This window comes from Heterodontus francisci, chromosome 1 (assembly GCF_036365525.1).
Source record: "Heterodontus francisci isolate sHetFra1 chromosome 1, sHetFra1.hap1, whole genome shotgun sequence".
NCBI classification, from domain to species: Eukaryota; Metazoa; Chordata; class Chondrichthyes; order Heterodontiformes; family Heterodontidae; genus Heterodontus; species Heterodontus francisci.
In genome coordinates this window covers 241,956,941-241,974,147 of record NC_090371.1, presented here as the reverse complement: position 1 = coordinate 241,974,147, position 17,207 = coordinate 241,956,941, and positions in this window count along the sequence as shown.

Genomic DNA, 17,207 nt, shown 5'->3' with positions numbered 1-17,207 from the left:
CCCCTTCACAAAACCATGCTGTCTCTCGCTAATAAGTTGGTTTGTTTCCAAATGGGAGCAAATCCTGTCCCAAGGAATCCTTTCTAATAGTTTCCCTACCACTGATGTAAGGCTCACTGGCCTATAATTTCCTGGATTATCCTTGCCACCCTTCTTAAACAAAGGCACAACATTGGCTATTCTCCAGACCTCTGGGACCTCACCTGTAGCCAATGAGGCTGCAAAGATTTCTGTCAAGGCTCCAGCAATTTCTTCCCTTGCCTCCCTCAGTATTCTAGGGTAGATCCCATCAGGCCCTGGGGACTTATCTACCTTAATGCTTTGCAAGACACCCAACACCTCCTCCTTTTTGACAATGAAATGACTGAGACTATCTGCACTCCCTTCCCTAGACTCATCATCCACCAAGTCCTTCTCTTTGGTGAATATAGATGCAAAGTACTCATTTAGCTCCTCGCCCATTTCCTCTGGCTCCACACATAGATTCCCATCTCTGTCCTTGAGTGGGCCAACCCTTTCCCTGGTTACCCTCTTGATCTTTATATATGTATTAAAAGCCTTGGGATTTTCCTTAATCCTGTTTGCCAATGACTTTTCATGACCCCTTTTAGCCCTCCTAACTCCTTGCTTAAGATCCTTCCTACTGTCTTTATATTCCTCAAGTGCTTCATCTGTTCCTAGCCTTCCAGCCCTTACAAATGCTTCCTTTTTCTTTTTGACTCGGCTCACAATATCCCGTGTTATCCAAGCTTCCCGAAACTTGCCAAACTTGTCTTTCTTCCTGACAGGAACATGCTGGTCCTGGATTCTGATCAGCTGACGTTTGAAAGACTCCCACATGTCAGATGTTGATTTACCCTCAAACAGCCGCCCCCAATCTACATTCTTCAGTTCCTGCCTAATATTGTTATAATTAGCCTTCCCTCAATTTAGCACCTTCACCCGAGGACTACTCTTATCCTTATCCACAAGGACCTTAAAACTTATGGAATTATGGTCACTGCTCCCGAAATGTTCCCCCACTGAAACTTCGACCAGTTGGCCAGGCTCATTCCCCATACCAGGTCCAGAATGACCCCATCCCTAGTTGGACTATCTACAGACTGTTTCAAGAAGCCCTCCTGGATGCTCCTCACAAATTCTGCCCCATCCAAGCCCCCAGCACGAAGTGAGTCCCAGTCGATATTGGGGAAGTTAAAATCACCCACCACTACAACCCTGTTACACAGAACATAGAACATAGAACAGTACAGCACAGAACAGGCCCTTCAGCCCACGATGTTGTACCGAACCTTTAACCTACTCCAAGATCAAACTACCTACATGCCCTTCATTCTACTATCATCCATGTACCTATCCAAGAGTCGCTTAAATGTCCCTAATGTATCTGCTTCTACTACCACCGCTGGCAGTGCATTCCACGCACCCACCACTCTCTGTGTAAAGAACCTACCTCTGACATCTCCCCGAAACCTTCCTCCAATCACCTTAAAATTATGTCCCCTGGTGATAGCCCTTTCCACCCTGGGAAAAAGTCTCTGGCTATCCACTCTATCTATGCCTCTCATCATCTTGTACCCCTCTATCAAGTCACCTCTCATCCTTCTTCGTTCCAATGAGAAAAGCCCCAGCTCCCTCAACCTTTCTTCGTAAGACATGCGCTCCAGTCCAGGCAGCATCCTGGTAAATCTCCTCTGCACCCTCTCTAAAGCTTCCACATCCTTCCTATAATGAGGCGACCAGAACTGAACACAATATTCTAAGTGTGGTCTAACCAGGGCTTTATAGAGCTGCAGCATAACCTCGCGGCTCTTAAACTCAATCCCCCTGTCAATGAAAGCCAACACACCATACGCCTTCTTAACAACCCTATCAACTTGGGTGGCAACTTTGAGCGATCTATGGACATGGACCCCAAGATCCCTCTGTTCCTCCACACTACCAAGAATCCTGTCTTTAAGCCTGTTTTCTGCATTCAAATTCGACCTTCCAAAATGAATCACTTCACACTTTTCCAGGTTGAACTCCATCTGCCACTTCTCAGCCCAGCTCTGCATCCTGTCAATGTCGCGTTGCAACCTACAACAGCCTTCCACAGTATCCACAACTCCAGCAACCTTCGTGTCATCGGCAAACTTGCTAACCCAGCCTTCCACTTCCTCATCCAGTCATTTATAAAAATCACAAAGAGCAGAGGTCCCCGAACAGATCCCTGCGGAACACCACTGGTCACCGAGCTCCAGGCTGAATACTTTTCATCTGGTACCACCCTCTGTCTTCTATGGGCCAGCCAATTCTGTATCCAGACAGCCAACTTTCCCTGTATCCCATGCTTCCTTATTTTCTGAATGAGCCTACCATGGGAACCTTATCAAACGCCTTGCTAAAATCCATATACACCACATCCACTGCTCTTCCTTCATCAACGTGTTTTGTCACATCTTCAAAGAATTCAATAAGGCTTGTGAGGCATGACCTGCCCCTCACAAAGCCATGCTGACTGTCTCTAATCAAACTATGCTTTTCCAAATAATCATAAATCCTGTCTCTCAGAATCCTCCCCAATAATTTGCCCACTACTGACGTAAGACTGACTGTCTATAATTCCCAGGGTTATCCCTATTCCCTTTCTTGAACAAGGGAATAACATTTGCCACCCTCCAATCATCTGGTACTACTCCAGTGGACAGTGAGGACGCAAAGATCATCGCCAAAGGCGCGGCAATCTCTTCCCTCGCCTCCCTTAATATCCTTGGGTATATCCTGTCTGGCCCCTTGGACCTATCTGTCCTCATGTCTTTCAAAATTTCCAGCACATCCTCCCTCTTAACATCAACCTGTTCGAGCATATCAGCCTGTTTCACGCTGTCCTCACAAACGACCAGGTCCCTCTCACGAGTGAATACTGAAGCAAAGTATTCATTTAGGACCTCCCCTACCTCCTCCGACTCCAGGCACATTCCCTCCACTATCCCTGATCGGCCCTACCCTCACTCTTGTTCATCCTCTTTTTCCTCACATAAGTGTAGAACACCTTGGAATTTTCCTTAATCCTACCCGCCAAGACTTTTTCATGTCCCCTTCAAGCTCTCCTAAGTCCATTCTTCAGTTCCTTCCTGGCTACCTTGCAACCCTCGAGAGCCCTGTCTGATCCTTGCTTCCTCAACCTCAAGTAAGCTTCCTTCTTCCTCTTGACTAGCTGTTCCACATCTCTTGTCATCCAAGGTTCCAGCACCCTACCATCCCTTCCTTGCCTCATCAGGACAAACCTATCCAGCAGTCGCAGCAAGTGCTCCCTAAACAACCTCCACATTTCTGTTGTGCATTTCCCTGAGAACATCTGTTCCCAATTTAAGCTCCCCAGTTCCTGCCTAATAGCATTGTAATTCCCCCTCCCCCAATTAAATATTTTCCCATCCCGTCTGCTCCGATCCCTCTCCATGACTATAGTAAAGGTCAGGGAATTGTGATCACTATCACCGAAATGCTCTCCCACCGAGAGATCTGCCACCTGGCCTGGTTCATTGCCAAGCACCAAATCCAACATTGCCTACCCTCTAGTCGGCCTATCTACATATTGAGTCAGGAAACCTTCCTGGACACACCTGACAAAAACTGCTCCATCCAAACTATTTGCACTAAGGAGTTTCCAGTCAATATTAGGGAAGTTGAAGTCACCCATGACATCAACCCTGTTACTTCTGCGCCTTTCCAAAATCTGCCTCCCAATCTGTTCCTCCGTATCTCTGTTGCGATTGGGAGGTCTATAGAAAACTCCCAATAAAGTGACTGCTCCTTTCCTGTTTCTGACTTCCACCCATACTGACTCAGTAGATAAACCCTCCTCGACGACCTCCCTTTCTGCAGCTGTGATACTATCCCTGATTAGCAATGCCACTCCCCCACCTCTTTTACCTCCCTCCCTATTCCTTTTGAAACATCTAAACCCCGGAACATCCAACATCCATTCCTGCCCCTGTGATATCCAAGTCTCCATAATGGCCACAACATCGTAGCTCCAAGTACTGATCCATGCTCTAAGTTCATCACCCTTATTCCTGACACTTCTTGCGTTAAAATAGACACACTTCAACCCATCATACTGGCTGCAACTTTGCCCTGTCAACTGTCTAACCTTCCTCACAGACTCTCTGCACTCTGTATCTGCCTGTTCAACAGCTACCCCATCCACTGTTCCATAGCTCCAGTTCCCATCCCCCTGCCAAACTAGTTTAAACCCTCCCGAAGAGCTCTAGCAAACCTCCCGCCCAGGATATTGGTGCCCCTCCAGTTCAGATGCAACCCGTCCTTCTTGTACAGGTCCCACCTTCCCCAGAAGGTATCCCAATGATCCACATAACTGAAGCCCTCCCTCCTACACCAGCTCTGTAGCCACGTGTTCAGCTACACTCGCTCTCTGTTTCCAGCCTCACTAGCACGTGGCACCGGTGTCAATCCTGAGATTACTATCCTGCTTGTCCTGCCTTTTAGCTTCCAACCTAACTCCCTATATTCGCTTTTCAGGTCCTCATCCCTTTTCCTAGCTATGTCATTGGTACCGATGTGTACCACGACTTCTGGCTGCTCCCCCTCCCCCTTAAGAATCCTGTAGACTCGATCCGAGACATCCCTGACCCTGGCACCCGGGAGGTAACATACCATCCGGGAGTCTCGTTCGCGACCACAGAATCTCCTGTCTGTTCCTCTAACCATTGAATCTCCTATCACTATCGCTCTCCTATTCTCCCCCTTTCCCTTCTGAGCCGCAGCGTCAGGCTCAGTGCCAGAGACCTGGCCGCTGTGGCTTTCCCCTGGTAGGTCGTCCCCCCCAACCGTATCCAAAACGGTATACTTATTATTGAGGGGAACGGCCACAGGGGATCCCTGCACTGTGCGCCTATTCCCTTTCCCTCCCCTGACGGTCACCCAGCTACCTTTATCCTGTGACTTAGGTGTCAGTACTTCCCTATAACTGCTCTCTATCACCCCCTCAGCCTCCTGAATGATCCGAAGTTCATCCAGCTCCAGCTCCAGTTCCCTAACGCGGTCTGTGAGGAGCTGGAGTAGGGTGCACTTCTCACAGGTGAAGTCAGCAGGGACACAAGTGGTGACCCTTAGCTCCCACATCCTGCAAGAGGAGCATGCAACTGCCCTAGCTTCCATCCCCTCTGCTCTAAATTGACAACAGAGAATTAAAACAAATAAAGGAAAACCTTACCTTACCAAACCCTCCACACAAGAGTCCTTTTTTTATGGTTAGAGGAGGAGGATGGGTGGGAGACACTACACGTGTAGTGTTTCGGGTTTAGCCACTGCCCGAATATATAAGTTCACTTACCCAGCAGTCCCCATGTCCGCGTCCGCCGAATCACAAGGTAAGTACTTTATAGTGAAACTTACCTTCCCGGCTGCCCCCTGGCTCGCACTATCACCGCTACCGCTGATCTTTCCAAAATCTGTCTACATATCTGCTCCTCTACCTCCCGCTGGCTGTTGAGAGGCCTGTAGTAAACCCCCAACATCATGACTGCACTCTCCCTATTCCTGAGCTCAACCCATATTGCCTCGCTGCATGACCCCTCTGAGGTGTCCTCCAGCAGTACAGCTGTGATATTCTCCTTAACCAGTAATGCAACTCCCCCACCCCTTTTACATCCCCCTCTATCCCACCTGAAGCTTCTGACGCCTGGAACATTTAGCTGCCAATCCTGCCCTTCCCTCAACCAAGTCTCTGTAATAGCAACAACATCATATTTCCAAGTACTAATCCAAGCTCTAAGTTCATCTGCCTTACCTGTTATACTTCTCGCATTGAAACAAATGCACTTCAGACCACCAGTCCCACTGTGCTCAACAACATCTCCCTGCCTGCTCTTCCTCTTAGTCCTACTGGCCTTATTTACTATGTCCTCCTCATTTATGTCACTAGCTGTCCTACTGCTCTGATTCCCACCCCCCTGCCACACTAGTTTAAACCCTCCCGAGTAACACTAGCAAACCTTGCAGCCAGGATATTAGTGCCCTTCCAGTTGAGATGCAACCCGTCCTTCTTGTACAGGTCCCATCTGTCCCTGAAGAGAGCCCAGTGGTCCAGATATCTGAAACCCTCCCTTCTACACCAGCTGCTCAGCCACGTGTTTAGCTGCACTATCTTCCTATTTCTAGTCTCACTGGCATGTGGCACAGGGAGTAATCCCGAGATTACAACCCTAGAGGTCCTGTTTTTTAACTTACTACCTAACTCCCTAAACTCACCCTGCAGGACCTCATCACTCTTCCTGCCTTTGTCATTGGTATCGATGTGTACCACAACCTCTGGCTGTTCACCCTCCCCCTTCAGAATGCCCCCTGTCTGTTCAGAGACATCCTTGACCCTGGCACCAGGGAGGCAACATACCATCCTGGAGTCTCTTTCACGTCCACAGAAGCGCCTATCTGTGCCCCTGACTATAGAGTCCCCTAGAACTATTGCTCTTCTGCGCTTTGTCCCTCCCTGCTGAACAACAGTGCCAGCCGTGGTGCCACTGCTCTGGCTGCTGCTGTTTTCCCCTGATAGGCCATCCCCCCAACAATATCCAAAACGGTATACTTGTTAGAGAGGGGAATAACCACAGGGGATTCCTGCACTAACTGCCTGCCCCTTCTAGCGGTCACCCATCTATCTGCCTGCACCTTGGGTGTAACCACTTCTCTAAAACTCCTGTCGATGACACTCTCTGCCACCTGCATGCTCCGAAGTACATTCAGTTGCCGCTCCAACCGATCCATGCGGTCTGTGAGGACCTGCAACTGGGTACACTTCCTGCAGATGTAGTCGCCCGGAACGCTAGAAGCGTCACGGACTTCCCACATCTCACAGGTGAAGCACATCACCCCTCTAACTGTCATTTCTAGCACTAATTAGTTAATTAATATAAATAAATAAATACTTATTAAATCCTTTCTAAATTATGATACACTTAACTATATGGTCCCTGGTGCTAGATGTCTACAATAAATACTAAATGCTAACTAAATACAGTAACCTCCTCCCTCTGGTTTAGTTACTCTACTTATCAATTAGTTAATTAGTGCTTTAATCAATTTTTATCAGTTTTATTTTCAAATTCGGTACAGATTCCCTACCAGCCAATCAGGTCACAGCTTTCCTGTGACGTCACGTTTTCAGTTTTTTTTCCCCACCCGTGGTAACTTACCGGTCTGGAACTCTGCCCTCCAAGTCTGCTCCGAGAATCCCCGAGGTAACTTTTTTATACTTACCGGTCTGGAACTCTGCCCTCCAAGTCTGCTCCGAGAATCCCCGAGGTAACTTTTTTATACTTACCGGTCTGGAACTCTGCCCTCCGAGACTGCTCCGAGAATCCCCGAGGTAAGTTTTTTGTCCTTACCGCTCTGGAACTCCGCCCTCCGAGTCTTCTCCGTGAATCCCCGAGGTAAGTTTTTTTATACTTACCGGTCTGGAACTCCGCCCTCCGAGTCTGCTCCGAGAATCCCCGAGGTAAGTTTTGTATACTTACCGCTCTGGACCTCCGCCCTCTGAGTCTCAGTGTATAAAAAGGATGAAAGTAACGAAACATTGGTCCCTTAAAAGCAGGGACAGGAGAAATTATTATGGGGAAATGAGGAAATGGCAGAGACATTGAACAAATACTTGGTGCCTGTCTACACAACAGAAGATACAAGTTGCATCCCAGAAATAGAGGCTAACCTCGGGACTGAAAAGAGAAAATTCTTCTTCTTCTTTGGCCTCCTTATCTCGAGAGACAATGGATAAGCGCCTGGAGGTGGTCAGTGGTTTGTGAAGCAGCGCCTGGAGTGGCTATAAAGGCCAATTCTCGAGTGACAGGCTCTTCCACAGGTGCTGCAGAGAAATTTGTTTGTCGGGGCTGTTGCACAGTTGGCTCTCCCCTTGCGTCGCTGTCTTTTTTCCTGCCAACTACTAAGTCTCTTCGACTCGCCACACTTTAGCCCCACCTTTATGGCTGCCCGCCAGCTTCGGCAGATGCTGGCAACTGACTCCCACGACTTGTGATCAATGTCACAGGACTTCATGTCGCGGTTGCAGATGTCTTTAAAGCGGAGACATGGACGGCCGGTGGGTCTGATACCAGTGGCGAGCTCGCTGTACAATGTGTCTTTGGGGATCCTGCCATCTTCCATGCGGCTCACATGGCCAAGCCATCTCAAGCGCTGCTGACTCAGTAGTGTGTATAAGCTGGGGATGTTGGCCGCCTCGAGGACTTCTGTGTTGGAGATACGGTCCTGCCACCTGATGCCAAGTATTCTCCGGAGGCAGCGAAGATGGAATGAATTGAGACGTCGCTCTTGGCTGACATACATTGTCCAGGCCTCGCTGCCATTGGGCAAGGTACTGAGGACACAGGCCTGATACACTCGGACTTTTGTGTTCAGTGCGCCATTTTCCCACACTCTCTTGGCCAGTCTGGACATAGCAGTGGAAGCCTTTCCCATGCGCTTGTTGATTTCTGCATCTAGAGACAGATTACTGGTGATAGTTGAGCCTAGGTAGGTGAACATCCCAGAAATAGAGGCTAACCTCGGGGCTGAAAAGAGAAAATTAAGGTAATTAATATCAATAGAGAAACTCAAAGGACTAAAATCCGACAAATTTCCAGGATCTGATGGCCTACATCCTAGGGTTCCAAAAGAGATAATTACAGAGAAATTCAATGCACTGGTTATGATTTTCCAAAATTCCCTGGAGTCTGGAATGGTCCCAGCAAATTGGAAGTGAGCAAATGTAAAACCCCTATTCAAAAAAGAAAGGATAGGGAAAACAGGGAACAATAGTCCAGTTAGCTGCTGACTATCTGTCGTTGGGAAAATGCTGGAATCTATTATTAAGGAAGTCTTAACCATGCACTTAGAAAAGCACAGTATGATTAGAACAAGTCAACATGGTTTTACTAAAGGGAAATCCTGTTTGACAAATTTATTGGAGTTTCTTTGAGGTATAACTAGTAAAGTTGATAAAGGGGAACGAGTAGGTTTAGTCTACCAGGATTTCCAAAAGGCATTTCATAAGGTTCCAAACAAAATGTTAATAGGCAGGATAAGGGCTCATGGAGTTGGGGGCAATATATTAGCACAGATAGAGGATTGGTAGGAGGAAGTAATGAGTGGGCATAAACGGGGTATTTCAAGATGGCAAGCAGTGAATCCTGGAGTGCCACAAGTATCAGTGCTGTGGCTTTAACTTTTTGCAATCTATATTAATGAATTGGACAAAGAGACAGAGAGCAATGCATCTAAGTTTGCTGATGATACAAAGGTTATTAGAAATGCAAGCTGTGAGGGCAGCACAGTGGCGCAATGGTTAGCACCGCAGCCTCACAGCTGCAGCGACCCAGGTTCAATTCTGGGTACTGTGTGGAGTTTGCAAGTTCGCCCTGTGTCTGCGTGGGTTTCCTCCGGGTGCTCCGGTTTCCTCCCACACGCCAAAGACTTGCAGGTTGTTAGGTAAATTGGCCATTATAAATTGCCCCTAGTATAGGTAGATGGTAGGGAAATATAGGGACAGGTGGGGATGTGGTAGGAATACGGAATGAGCATAGGATTAGTATAAATGGGTGTTTGATGGGCGGCACAGACTCGGTGGGCCGAAGGGCCTGTTTCAGTGCTGTATCTCTAAAAAAAAGAGAGACTACAAACAGATAAAAGCAGATGAAGTGAGTGGGCAACAATTGGAAGATGAAGTATAATGTGGGGGAAATATTTTTTAAACGTTGTGAATATTCTAAATGTTGATGTTCAGAGAGACTTGGGTGTGCTCGCACAAGGAACACAGAAAGATAGCATACTGGTACAGCAAGCAATTAGGAGTTTAAATGGTACATTTGCCTTTATGTCAAGGGGCTAGGAGTACAAGAATGAAGACATGTTGCGACAATTGTACATGGCTTTGGTGAGACCACACCTGGAATACAGTGTGCTGTTTTGGTCTCCATATGTTCGTCATTGAAGGCAGTACAGTGAAGGTTCACTAGATTAGTCCCTGGGATGAGAGGGTTGTCCTATGATGAGAGACTGAGTAAACTGTGTCTTTATTTTCTGGACTTTAGAAGAATGAAAGGCGATCTCATTGAAACATACAAGATTCTGAAGGGGCTTGACAGGGTAGACACAGAGAGATTGTTTCCCCTGGCTGGGATAAGGAGAGGATCATTTAGGACTGAGATGAGAGAAATATTTAAACTCAAAGCGTTGTCAATCCTTTGAATTCTTTACCACAGAGAATAGTGGATCCCTCATCATTGAATATATTTAAGGTTGAGATAGATTTTGGTCTCTCAGGGAATTGAAGGACATGGGGAGCAGGCAAGAAATTGAAGGCCAGGATCAGCCATGATCATATTGAATGGTAGAGCAGGCCCTACGTGTCGTATGGTTTACTCCTGCTTCTATTTCCTATCTTCTTCATGCCTAATAACATGCTGTCAATCTCCCCATTACCTTCTCCAAGGCCGTGACATACTCCTGAAAATCTTGTGCCCAGAATAATTCATAATACTCCAGCTGAGGCCGATCTCGTGATGTGTAAAGATTTAGCATGTGTTCCTGGTTTTTTTTTGTATGGATTGCCTATATTTACAAAACCAAATATCGTTCACGATTTATGAACTGCTTTATCAAGTTGACCTGTCACATACAAAGATTTGTGTATATGTTCCCTAGTTAGCTCCACCCTTGCACTCACTCAGAATAGCACCATTTAGTATCTGCTGCCTCTCCATGTGTTTTTTCATGTATTAATTCATGGAATTTGAGCAACATTGGCAAGGCCAGCATTTATTCCTCATCTCTCATTCCCTTGAGGATGTGGTGGTGAGCCGCCTTCTTGAACCGCTGCAGTCTTGTAGTGTAGGGATACCCGCAGTTTTTTGCAATAGCAGTTTGGCACAACTGAGTGGCTATCTTGGCCATTTTAGAGGGCGGGTAAGAGACAACCACATTGCTGTAGATCCGGAGTCACATGTGGGCCAGATCGGATAAGACATTAGATTCCCTCCACTGAAATGCATTAGTGAACGAGGTGGGATTTTATAACAATCTGGCAGTTGCCTGATCATTGCTAATGAGTCTAGCTTTTTAAGTCCCAGATTTATTTAATTGAATTTTATTTCCTCCAGCTTCAATGGTGGGATTGGAACTGATGTTTCCAGAGCATTAGTCCAGGCATCTGGATTACTAACCCAGTAATATTAGCACTATGCTACCGTCCCCTAAAGACCTGCTACCCGACCTGAACCTGACAGGACCCAACGACATGTGTTGGGTCGGGTTGCACTTCCGGGTCCGGCATTCGGGCTCGGGTTGGGCGGGGTCGGACACACTCTATCACAGGTAAGTGGCTCCAATGTTAATGTCATTTTTTGACTCGAAAGGTGGTTTTGTTACAGTTATTTTAAGCTTGTGCAGATCAGCAACAAATTGAAAAACGGAAGGTAAGTCAACTGATGGGTCAGGACAGGTCGGGCGTGGGAAAAATGGAAGGACTTGGGCCGGGTCGGGCTCAGGTCAGATGTGGTTCTGTCGGGCTCAGGTCGGTTTTTTTTTGCAGACCCAAGCAGGCCTTTACTGTCCCCATGTTGTTTCCATGAGGTAGTTCACTTCACACTTATCCAAATTAAATTGCATTTACCGTGTTCCTGTCCATTTCATCAGTCTGTCTCTGTCGCATTTAAGTCTGCTGCTGTCCTGTTCACTATATACTACATTGCCAAATGTTGTATCACATGCAAACTTCAAAATTATATTCTATATACCCAAGTCCATTTATATATAACAAGATCTTCCTACAGATATATAAAACCATGTCTATATCACACTTGGAGGACTGTGTACAGTTCTGGGCAACACACCTTAGAAAAGATACATTGGCCATCGAAGGAGTGCAGCACAGGTTCACCAAATATGAGGGCAACAAAGGTTAAATTATGTGGTCAGATTACATAAACCAGGCTCGTAGTTTGTATTCTCTGGAATATAGAAGGTGCATGGGAGATTGGTCAAGAAAGTAAGAGACCTGGGATCCAGGGCAATTTGTCAAATTGGATCCAAAATTGGCTTAGTTGCAGGAGCCAGAGGGTGATGTTCGAGCATTGCTTTTGCGATTGGAAACCTGTGACCAGTGGTGTACCGCAGGGATCGGTGCTCTTACCTTCTTGACCAATGTCCCATGCGGGACCTTATCAAAAGCCTTACTGCAGTCCATATAGACTACATCAACTGCTTTACCCTCATTTACACACCTAGTCACCTCCTCTAAAAATTCAATCAAATTTGTTCGACGTGATCTTCCCTGACAAAGCCATGCTGACTATCCTGGAATAATCCCTCCTACTCCAAGTGGAGATCAATCCTGTCCCTCAGAATTTTTTCCAATAGTTTCCCTACCACTGATGTTAGACTCACTGGCCTGTAATTACCTAGTTTATCCCTACTACCGTTCTTGCTGTTGGTAGTGTACATTAATGATTTAGATGTAAATATAGGAGATATGATCAGTAAATTCGCAGATTACAGAGAATTGGTAGTGTCGTAAATAGTGAGGAGGAAAGCCTTAGATTACAGGACGATATAGATGGGCTGGTAAGATTTGCACTGGAGTGCTGACTTGGGGCTGCATTAGAGTGCTAAAGTGGGAGTTTTGTGGCTGAGATTAATTAAGGGTTAGTTATATCTAAAGTCGAGTCTTTTATTTAGCAAATTAACTTAACGGTTGCTGTTTGGGTTGGAGAAGGTGAGTTTTAGACCCGCTTTAAACAGAGTTCACTCAGGCTCTGCTTGCAGCTGCACCTTGTTAATTAGATAACTGGCTTAAACCAGTTTTCAGGGGCTAGAGTCAGACAATATAAAAGTGGGCCATCTTACAGTGCTGACTTCGTTTGCACTGGAGTACTGACTTGGGGCTGCATTAGAGTGCTAAAGTGGGAGTTTTGTAACTGAGGGAGTTTGATGAGGAGGGAGCAAGGAGCTCCTTTCATTTCCTACCTGTCCTCAAAGAGCATGAGGGGAGCCGAGAGTTTCCAAAGAGCACAGCTGACTGGTGAGTAAGTCTGGTGGGTATTTTTCAAACTGGATTGAATTGTAAGTCATTGTTTTAGCAAGACTTAGTTGATTTTTTAAATTATAAAATCTAAAGTTTTAAATTTAAAGGGCTTAGTCATGGCAGGAGAGCTGAAAGCCATGGTTTGCTCCTCTTGCTGCATGTGGAAATCCGGGAACATTTCCAGTCCCCAGGACCAGCATGTGTGCAGGAAGTGTGTCCAGCTGCAGCTCCTGGAAGCTTGGGTTTCAGAGCTGGAATGACAGCTGGAAACACTGTGGAGCATCCGCGAGTCTGAGAGCATCGTAGATAGCACGTTCAGAGAGGTGGTCACACCGCAGCTGAAGGGAATGGGTGACCACCAAGTCCAAGGTAGTTCAGGAGTCCCCTGGGGTTCCGCTTGCAAATCGGTATTCCATTTTAGAGGCTGATGAGGCTGGTTCCTCCAGGGAGCTTTGAAAAGCGCGCCAAGAAATCGGAAGCCATTTCGCGTGTATAGGCGGAGCGCACGCGGGACTGCTGGGTAAGTGAGGTTACATATTTGGGCGGTTCCTTTACCCGAAACACGACTCGGGTAGTGTCTCCCACCCATCCTCCTCCTCTAACCAAAAAAAAAGTTCTGTCCATCGGATTGCAAAGCTAACAAGTTTTGACTTTTTTTTTGGTTTTCAGTAGATTTGTTGGGAATTTAGAATAGTGGGAATGGAGGTTAAGGCAGTTGAATGTTCCTCCTGCAGAATGTGGGAGGTAAGGGTCGCCAAGAGTGTCCCGGCTGACTACATCTGCGGGAAGTGCACCCAACTCCAGCTCCTCGAGAACCGCGTTAGGGAACTGGAGCTGGAGCTGGATGAACTTCGGATCATTCGGGAGGCGGAGGGGGTTATTGAGAGGAGTTATGGGGAGGTAGTCACACCTCAGGTAAAAGAAGTAGGTAGATGGGTTACCGTCAGGGGAAGGAGAGGGAACCAGCAGGCAGTGCAGGGATCCCCTGTGGCCGTTTCCCTCAACAACAGGTATACCGTTTTGGATACTGTTGCGGGGGACGACTTACCAGGGGTAAGCAATGGGGTGCAGGTCTCTGGCACAGAGTCTGTCCCTGTTGCTCAGAAGGGAAGGGGGAAGAGAAGCAGAGCATTAGTCATTGGGGACTCCATAGTTAGGGGAACAGACAGGAGGTTCTGTGGGAACGAGAGAGACTCACGGTAGGTGTGTTGCCTCCCAGGTGCCAGGGTTCGTGATGTCTCGGATCGTGTTTTTGGGATCCTTAAAGGGGAGGGGGAGCAGCCCCAAGTCATGGTCCACATAGGCACCAATGACATAAGTAGGAAGAGAGATGGGGATTTAAGGCAGAAATTCAGGGAGCTAGGGTGGAAGCTTAGAGCGAGAACAAACAGAGTTGTTATCTCTGGGTTGTTGCCCGTGCCACGTGCTAGTGAAGCGAGGAATGGGGAGAGAGAGGAGTTGAACACGTGGCTGCAGGGATGGTGTAGGAGGGAGGGTTTTGGTTTCCTGGATAATTGGGGCTCTTTCTGGGGTAGGTGGGACCTCTACAAACAGGATGGTCTTCACCTGAACCAGAGGGGTACCAATATCCTGGGGGGGAGATTTGCTAGTGCTCTTCGGGGGGGTTTAAACTAATTCAGCAGGGGTATGGGAACCTAAATTGTAGTGCCAGTGTACAGGATGTTGAGAGTAGTGAGGTCAGGGATAAGGTTACAAGGACGCAAGAGGGCACTGGCAAGCAAGAACTTGGTTTAAAGTGTGTCTACTTCAACGCCAGGAGCATCCGGAATAAGGTGGGTGAGCTTGCAGCATGGGTTGGTACCTGGGATCTCGATGTTGTGGCCATTTCGGAGACATGGGTAGAGCAGGGACAGGAATGGATGTTGCAGGTTCTGGGATTTAGATGTTTCAGTAAGAACAGAGAAGATGGTAAAATAGGGGGGATGTGGCATTGTTAATCAAGGAGAGTATTACGGCGGCAGAAAGGACGTTTGAGGACTCATCTACTGAGGTAGTATGGGCCGAGGTTAGAAACAGGAGAGGAGAGGTCACCCTGTTGGGAGTTTTCTATCGACGTCCGAATAGTTCCAGAGATGTAGAGGAAAGGATAGCGAAGATGATTCTCGACAGGAGCGAGAGAAACAGGGTAGTTGTAATGAGGGACTTTAACTTTCCAAATATTGACTGGAAATACTATAGTTCGAGTACTTTAGATGGGTCTGTTTTTGTCCAGTGTGTGCAGGAGGGTTTTCTGACACAGTATGTAGACAGGCCAACCAGGGGCGATGCCACATTGGATTTGGTACTGGGTAATGAACACGGCCAGGTGTTAGATTTAGATGTAGGTGAGCAATTTGGTGATAGTGATCACAATTCGGTTAGGTTTACCTTAGCGATGGGCAGGGACAGGTTTATACCGCAGGGCAAGAAGTATAGCTGGGGGAAAGGAAATTATGATGCGATTAGGCAAGATTTAGGATGCGTAGGATGGGGAAGGAAACTGCAGGGGATGGGCACAATCGAAATGTGGAGCTTATTCAAGGAGCAGCTACTGCGTGTCCTTGATAAGTATGTACCTGTCAGGCAGGGAGGAAGTTGTCGAGCGAGGGAGCCGTGCTTTACTAAAGAAGTTGAAGAGCTTGTCAAGAGGAAGAAGAAGGCTTATGTTAGGATGAGACGTGAAGGCTCAGTTAGGGCGCTTGAGAGTTACAAGCTAGCCAGGAAGGATCTAAAGGGAGAGCTAAGAAGAGCGAGGAGAGGACACGAGAAGTCATTGGCGGATAGGATCAAAGAAAACCCTAAGGCTTTCTCTCGGTATATCAGGAATAAAAGAATGACTAGAGATAGGTTAGGGCCAATCAAGGATAGTAGTGGGAAGTTGTGTGTGGAATCGGAGGAGATAGGGGAAGTGTTAAATTAATATTTTTCGTCAGTATTTACAGTGGAGAAAGAAAATGTTGTCGAGGAGAATACTGAGATACAGACTACTAGGCTAGATGGGATTGAGGTTCACAAGGAGGAGGTGTTAGCAATTTTGGAAAGTGTGAAAATAGATAAGTCCCCTGGGCCAGATGGGATTTATCCTAGGATTCTCTGGGAAGCCAGGGAGGAGATTGCAGAGCCTTTGTCCTTGATCTTTATGTCGTCATTGTCGACAGGAATAGTGCCAGAAGACTGGAGGATAGCAAATGTTGTCCCCTTGTTCAAGAAGGGGAGTAGAGACAGACCTGGTAATTATAGACCTGTGAGCCTTACTTCGGTTGTGGGTAAAATGTTGGAAAAGGTTATAAGAGATAGGATTTATAATCATCTTGAAAAGAATAAGTTCATTAGAGATAGTCAGCACGGTTTTGTGAAGGGTAGGTCGTGCCTCACAAACCTTATTGAGTTTTGAGAGAAGGTGACCAAACAGGTGGATGAGGGTAAAGCCGTGGATGTGGTCCATATGGATTTCAGTAAGGCGTTTGATAAGGTTCCCCACGGTAGGCTATTGCAGAAAATACGGAAGTATGGGATTGAAGGTGATTTGGTGCTTTGGATCAGAAATTGGCTAGCTGAAAGAAGACAGAGGGTGGTGGTTGATGGCAAATGTTCATCCTGGAGTTTAGTTACTCGTGGTGTACCGCAAGGATCTGTTTTGGGGCCACTGCTGTTTGTCATTTTTATAAATGACCTGGAAGAGGGTGTAGAAGGGTGGGTTAGTAAATTTGCGGATGACACGAAGGTCGGTGGAGTTGTGGATAGTGCCGAAGGATGTTGTAGGTTACAGAAGGACATAGATAGGCTGCAGAGCTGGGCTGAGAGATGGCAAATGGAGTTTAATCCGGAAAAGTGTGAGGTGATTCACTTTGGAAGGAGTAACAGGAATGCAGAGTACTGGGCTAATGGGAAGATTCTTGGTCGTGTAGATGAGCAGAAAAATCTTGGTGTCCAGGTACATAAATCCCTGAAAGTTGCCACCCAGGTTAATAGGGCTGTTAAGAAGGCATATGGTGTGTTAGCTTTTATTAGTAGGGGGGTCGAGTTTCGGAGCCACGAGGTCATGCTGCAGCTGTCCAAAACTCTGGTGAGACCGCACCTGGAGTATTGCGTGCAGTTCTGGTCACCGCATTATAGGAAGGATGTGGAAGCTTTG